Source organism: Carlito syrichta, unplaced genomic scaffold, assembly GCF_000164805.1.
Source record: "Carlito syrichta isolate Samal-C Ts95f unplaced genomic scaffold, Tarsius_syrichta-2.0.1 Scaffold303314, whole genome shotgun sequence".
Lineage (NCBI taxonomy): Eukaryota > Metazoa > Chordata > Mammalia > Primates > Tarsiidae > Carlito > Carlito syrichta.
The window spans coordinates 390,055-397,680 of NW_007247410.1; positions in this window are offsets into that span (position 1 = coordinate 390,055).

Sequence of the window (7,626 nt, forward strand, 5' to 3'; positions counted from 1 at the left end):
CGGCTACTTGGAAGGCTGAGGTAGAAGGATCCCTGGAGCCCAGCAGGTTGACACTGGGGTGGCTGTGAGCGTGCCACTGCACTCCAGCCTGTGAGTCCAACTCAAAAGAAAAAAGAAAAAAAAAAAGAAATGATATGAATACTTTCCCTAGAAAAAAGGATAATCATACATATTTGGAATACAGTCTTGGGGAGGTCCAAAATGGGGTGGTCTATGGGTCCACATAAAATAATCCTTAGAGTGTGTCACAAGGATGGTCCCTAAGTGATATAGATATCCCATATGCCACTTGAGACCAATTTGTGTTATGCCAGCTTTCTAATTTCCTTATCAATAGTAGTAATATATGTTGGTCTTTTATAACAAAAGCAACATATCTTGTTAAAGATTTTTTAAAATTTCAGAAATGCAATGTTTTCTGTAATTCTAATCCTCAGAGATTACTGTTAAAAGTATAAATATCTCCAAACATATTTACAGATATATGTATTTTTTTTTTCTTTTTTCTTTTTTTCTTTTTTTTTTTTTGAGTTGGAGTCTCACTGTTGCCCAGACTGGAGTGCAGTGGCCACTCCTGGCCACTGCAACCTCGACCTGCTGGGGTCTGGTGATCCTTCCACCTCAGCCTTCCAAGTATCTGGAACTACAGGTGCACATTACCACACCTGGCTAATTTTTTTGATTTATTGTAGAGATGAAGTCTTGCCTGCCCAGGCGGGTCTCGAACCCGCGGGCTCAGGCAATCCACTCACCTCAGCCTCCCAAAGGCGTGGGATTACAGGCTGAGGCACCGAGCCTGGCTTTTTTTTTTTTTTGAGTTGGAGTCTCACTCTGTCGCCCAGACTGGAGTACAGTGGCCGCTCCCAGCCACCGCAGCCTTGACCTGCTGGGCTCCGACAATCCTTCCGCCTCAGCCTTCCAAGTAGCTGGAACTACAGGCGTGCACTACCACGCCCAGCTCATTTTGATTTATTGTAGAGATGAAGTCTCGCCAAGTTGCCCAGGCGAGTCTCAAACCCGCGGTTTCAGGCAATCCACTCACCTCAGCCTCCCAAAGGCGCGGGATTACAGGCTGAGCCACTGAGCCCGGCTAGATATATGTACTTTTAAACAGATACCAGATCACACTTTATGGCACCTTGATTCTGCTGCTGGATAATGTATATAGTTGCACCATAGTTTAACCATGTTGCTATTATGGACATTTATTTTGTTCTGTTTTATGACTACCAACAATACAGCATGAATATCCTTGATTGTATCTCTGGCCATGTATGTAAATATATCTATAGGATAAATTTTCAAAGTGGGAAAAGTTAAAGGATACAAACATACATTATGAATGGTGTTGAAATTATACTTCCAAGTGGAATAAACCAAGATATGATGTTTCTAATATAGAAACGTCATATTTCATATAGTAAAATTTACAAACCCTTTAAGTTTTCGGTTTTTGTCATGTGTAGAAAGAAGACTCACATTGTTAAGATGTCCATCCTACCCAAGGCAATCTATAGATTTAATGCAATACCCATTAAATTACCAGCAGCATTCTTCCCAGACCTGGAAATGACAATACAGGAATTCATGTGGAAACATAAATAACCACGAATTGCCAAAACAATCCTCAGGGGGGAATAAAATCAGAAGGTATCACACTCCCAGACTTTAAACTTTATTACAAAGCTACTATAATCAAAACATCCTGGTACTGGTACAAGACTAGGCATGCAGACCAATGGAACAGGATAGGGATTCCAGAAGCAAAATCTCAATTTCTCAACCAACCCATCTTCAACAATGCTTCCACCACTAGGGACGGGAGAACCTATTTAGTAAATGGTGCTGGGAAAACTGGCTGACCACTTTCAGAAGATAAAAACAACATCCCTACCTAAAACCAAACATAAAAATCAACTCTAAATGGATCAAAGACCTAAATGTAAAACCCCAAACTATAAGAACCTTAGAAAATACAGGAGACACCCTTATGGTAATTGGAACTGGCAACTAATTCCCGATCAAAACCCCAAGTGCCCATGCCATAAGAGATTAGATAGACAAGTGGGACCTCATCAAACTGACAAGCTTCTGCAAAGCCAAAGAAATCATCAAGAGAGTGGGGAGACAGCCCACAGATTGGGAAAAAATATTTGCCAACTCTATGTCTGACAAAGGCCTAACATCTAAGATCTACAAGGAACTCAAAAGTGCTAAGAGAAAAAAAAAAGCCCAATTACAAAGTGGGCAAGAGATATGAATAGACCGTTCTCAAAAGAAGACATACGAGCAGCCAATAGATACATGAAAAAATGTTCAGCCTCGCTAGTCATCAAAGAAATGCAAATTAAAACTACACTGAGGTACCACCTAACTCCAGTCAGGATGGCTATCATCAATAACTCAAAAAACAACAGATGCTAGAGAGGATGCGGGGAAAAGGGAACACTTTTACAATGTTGGTGGGGGTGTAAACAGTATAGCCCCTGTGGAAAACAGTGTGGCGATTCCTAAAAGATCTAAAAATCGACCTTCCATACTACCCTGCAATCCTCTTACTGGGAATATACCCAGAAGAACTCAAATCACTCTGTAAAAAAGATACCTACACATGTATGTTTATTGTAGCATTGTTCACAGTAGCAAGAACATGGAACCAACCATGCTGCCCATCAAAAGATAACTGGATTTTTAAAAATGTGGTACATATACATGATGGAGTATTATGCAGCCATAAAGAAGAACAAAATCATGAATTTCACAGCAACCTGGATGAACTTAGAGTCCATACTACTGAGTAATCTTTCACAGAAACAAAGAACTGAGTATCACATGTTCTCACTCATAAGTGGACCTTGAACAATTATCATAATATTATTTTTTTAAAAAGGATTGGCATAGTTGGAAACTGCCAGGAGGGGGCCTGAGAAGCGGAATTGGCAGTAGTGAGAATCTGCCTGGGGAAAGAGGGGCACACCTCATCAACAAGGGTACCTGCATAATGAATGTTTTTATACCTGACCCTGAATTGGACACCACATGTTTAAAGTAACAGAATTAAAAGTTAAAAAAATAATAATACCAACTATATTCCAAACAACTACAAATAAATATTTCTTCTAACTTAAAAAAAAAGAAGACTCAAAAGTTTTCAATGAATTCACTCACATCTCCTTCTAGTATTCTATGACTCATGTTTTACATTGAAACCTAAATGTTGCTGAAAATAATGGAGCTTAGAAGTAGACCCTGAATTGTACACCACATCTTTAAAATGAAAAAAAACTGAAGTAGACCCTAGAACAAACATGAATCTGTATCCTAAAGATATTCAGTTGGATCTTTGATTAGAATTATACTGTGTATATAAATTACTTTTTAAAAATATAATTATACAATATTTGAATTTTGCTGTTTAATTTAAAAGCATATCTCTCCTTTATTTCAAGCTTTCTTATTTCTTATCATCTCTTTTTTTTTTTTTGAGAAGCAATCTCTCTGTTGTGCAGGCTCGAATATCCTTGCAGTAGCTATTCACAGACACAATGACAGCCCACTGTAAAGTTTCTCATTTAAAATTAAGTTTTATTTCGTGACCCACCTGGGCAGTGAGACCTCATCTCTACAATAAATCAAAAAAGAAATCAGCCGGGCGTGGTAGCACATGCCTGTAATTCCGGCTACTTGGAAGGCTGAGGCAGAAGGATCGCTGGAGCCCAGCGGGGTCGAGGCTGCAGTGGCCGGAAGCGGCCACTGCACTCCAGTCTGGGTGATAGAGTGAGACTCCAACTCAAAAAAAAAAAAAATTAAGTTTTATAAATTGATTTTAGTGTTCATTTTTAACTATTTAATTGTGGTTATTGTAAGTAGGATTCTTTTCATATTACATTTTCTAATTTGTTATGATTTATACATGAGAAAGCTCTTGATTTTTTTAAACATTTGTTTGTTTGTTTGTTTGTTTGTTTAGAGACAGGGTTTCGCTCTGTCACCCAGGCTAGGATGGAGTGATGTGATAGGACTCACTGCAGCCTAAACTCCTGGGCTCAAGCAATCCTCCAGTCTCAGCCTCCCAAAGTGCTGGGATTACAAGCATGGGCCACCATGTCCAGCCAATTATTGTATATTAATTTTGAAACTGATTACCTTAATTCATCTTTTTATAGCTTCTAAAAGCTTTTCAGGTGATGCTTTGAAGTTTTCATATTATTTGAAAACAAATAACAGTCCTGACATATGCAATAATTTCTTATTTCTATTTCATATCTAATTTCATTGATTATAATTTCCATTGTTACATGGTATGATGGTGAGCATTTTTGTTTTGTTCTTGACTTCAGTGGAAATAATTACAATGTTATATTATAAAGGAAGTTACTGGCTTTAGTATAACACTACATTTTAAAATTATCTATTCCATATTCTAATTTTTATTATTAATAGAAATAATGGATTTTACAAAATCCTTTTCCACATCAATTGAGACCCTCATACTGTTTTTCTCCTTTGACTTGTTAATATAGTCAACTATATAAACATTTTTTGGCTGGGCAATGTGGCTCACGCCTATAATCCCAGCAGTTTGGGAGGCTGAAGTAAAAGGATTGCCTGAGCCTACAGGTCCGAGACCAGCCTGGGCAACTTAGCGAGACCTCATTTCTACAATGTCAAGAAAAATTAGCTGGGTATGATGGTGCAGATCTGTAGTTCCAGCTACTTGGAAGGTTGAGGAGGAAGGATCATCTGAGTCCAGCCGGTTGAGGATGCAGTGGCTGTGAGCATGCCATTGCACTCCAGCCTGGGCGGCAGACTCTGACTCAAAAATAAATAAATAAATAAAAGTTATGTCCCTGAATCATCCCAAAACCATCTACCCCCATTCTGTCAGACTGCATACCTGAAACTTTGGCATATCACTTGCAATGTAGTGCTGGGTTCTACTTGTTAGTACTTTATTTTGACTTCTGTGTTATATCCAAAAGGAGATTAACTTGTAGATTTCCTTTTTGTGTACTCTTTATCAGGTTTTATTTTAAAAATCAGTCTCTCAGCTCATCCAAAACAGCGGGATTACTGGTGAAAAAGCCTTGAGGGCAACCACCTGAAAAGGCCTTAATGCAAAAAAAAAAAAATAGAAAAAAGAAAAGAGGACGACCTCTTTGCGTCCCCTCCCACTGTGGGGGCTTTTCTGTCCTCTCAATAAATCCTGCTTTCTAAAAAAAAAAAAAGAAAGAAGGAAGGAAGGAAGGAAAGAAAGAAAGAAAGAAAGAAAGAAAGAAAGAAAGAAAGAAAGAAAGAAAGAAAGAGAAAGAAAAGAAAAAGAAAAAAAAGGAAAAAAGCTCACAATGTGTCTTGTCTACTTTTGTGGAAATTTACAGCACTACACTGGCTATACCTTCTTTCTGACATGAATTCACAAGCCTTTGCAGGGATTATGGATATTGCTTTCCTCTCCAATAAATAAACACATGCACTTTTAGTGGCAAACAGAGGTAGATGTTCCATGAAAGTTTTTGTTCTTCCAAACCAACCTCTCCCTTTCTCATCTCCCTGATGGATGAACCAGAACGTTTAAAATGGGGGAAGGGCTAGGGAAAAGGCTGTCATCATTCACTTTCCTAGTCCAACTGGGCTGGCCTTTTCATTGTTACTTTCCCCACTCATTCTTGCTGCTGCTCTTTAGTTTTTTGTTTGCCTCAATTGCCTTTTTCCTCATCTTCGCTTCATTCGTCTCACGACCTACCCTCCAAAGCCCTGGGTGAACTCCCCTCCTCTGTAACTTTGCCGCGGCGGGTTCCACATTATCTCCTTATCTACCTACTGCTGTACTCAAAGTCTGACTGCAGCCCGGTGCGGTTGCTCACGTCTGTAATCCCATCACATTTGGAGGCTGAATCGAGTGGATTGCCAGGGCCCATGGGTTCGAGAGCAGCCTACGCAACATGGTGAGACTTCGTCTCTACCATAAATTAAAACAAAAATTAGCGGGGCGTGGTGGCACGCGCCTGTAGTTCCAGTTACTTGGAAGGCTGAAGCGGAAGGATCACCTGAGCCCAGCAGGTCGAGGCTGCGGTGGTTGTGAGTGTACCTCTGCACTCCAGTCTGGGACTCCGACTCAAACAAGTCTGGCTGCACGTTTTAGCTATTACTATTCTCAAATTGTTTTGAGTGTGCTAGTTTGCCTTCTTAGGCCCCATGGTTAGCTCCTTGAGGGCAGGGTCCTTATCTTAAAATTCCTCTGTGCATTGTCTATTGGGTTTAGCCCTGTGAGTAATGGCATTCAGTGCATACTTGCAAGGCACCTCTGACTGAAAACATCCATCACGGTTATTCATTTAGTAAATGATATAATGAAAACTTAAGTGCTCACCAAAGGTAAATCGTTACTATTAATTCCCTCATTCATCACACGTGTATGGTAGCCTCAGGGGGTAGGGAACCTAGGATTGCAGCTTTGACTGTCTTGGGGAAGCCACAGAAACCTCAGATCTCTCCCTTTTGGACGCAGCCATGAAATTCATGTTCACCGAGGGCTAACATTAGGGATCTCAGACTAAATTTGCCCCCCAGGTCCCCTTTACAGAGTGGACCAGGTTACTTAGTACCTTTGAGAAGAAATCCAAACTCACAGAACTCAAACCATAAAACACTATCTGCTCATGCATTCAGCAAGACCCCCTTGTGAACGATTGCAACTCAAATCTTTTCAGCTTGCAGGAAAACAACTACCGGGACGCACGCCTGCCAAGTGGCAATGAGTATAGAAAAAAATGAAAGGTTATTTTATTGATCCTATTAAACCTTTCACTTATATTTTTAAACTTTGGGGTTATGTCAGTTTCATAGAGCAATTAACAAGACAAGTATTTACACACTTTTCTTTAAAAATATAAGAATCTGAGTTCCCCCAGGGAATCTAGAACTGGGCTGCCACCACACCTTGGAGGTCACTTTACAACAGTGGGAAGACTCACCGCGCTGTGTTCGTGGACCCGGCAGTTCCTAAGTCTATGTAGGGTTGCGGGGGGGTGGGGGGTAACCAAGCCCTGCTCTTTCCCCTCTCCCCTTCTCCTCACCCTTTCTTAGAATACGGAAACAAGGCTGAGAGGCAGGGGTGGGGAAGGAGGGGGTGCACAGATGGACAGGGGAAAGGCAAGCAGTCATGGTGTTTTCACTCTCCCCCCGCGGGACCATAAAGTTCTGTTTCCGAAGCTGGGGGCCGCCGGCTGCATTTTCAACTTGGCCTAAAAGCGGGCGTGCCCACGGCAGGGGTTAGGCACTTTGCAGCACGGCCATCAACCTGAGCGTCCGGAGAGTCAGAAGAACGCGAAAGCCAGGCCCAAGGCACCGGTTGTCATGGGAACCGGGGCGCCGGTCTCCCCGGCGACCTCGTCCCCAGGGGCGGGGCGGGGCTTGAGGCCGGGCGGGCCAATGAGGTGGAGGGAAGCTCAGGCTCGGCGATCCGCGGCTCTCCCTGAGCCCGGGAAGGGTTGAGTGACAGCGCCGGGGGCGGGGCCGGCGCGGCCGCCCGAGGTGGAGCCGGAGCGCGGCGAGTAGCTCCACCGGCCGCGCCGCGGCGAGGGTGACACACCATGATCGCGGCCCCCGGAGACCGTCGTGCCGGCG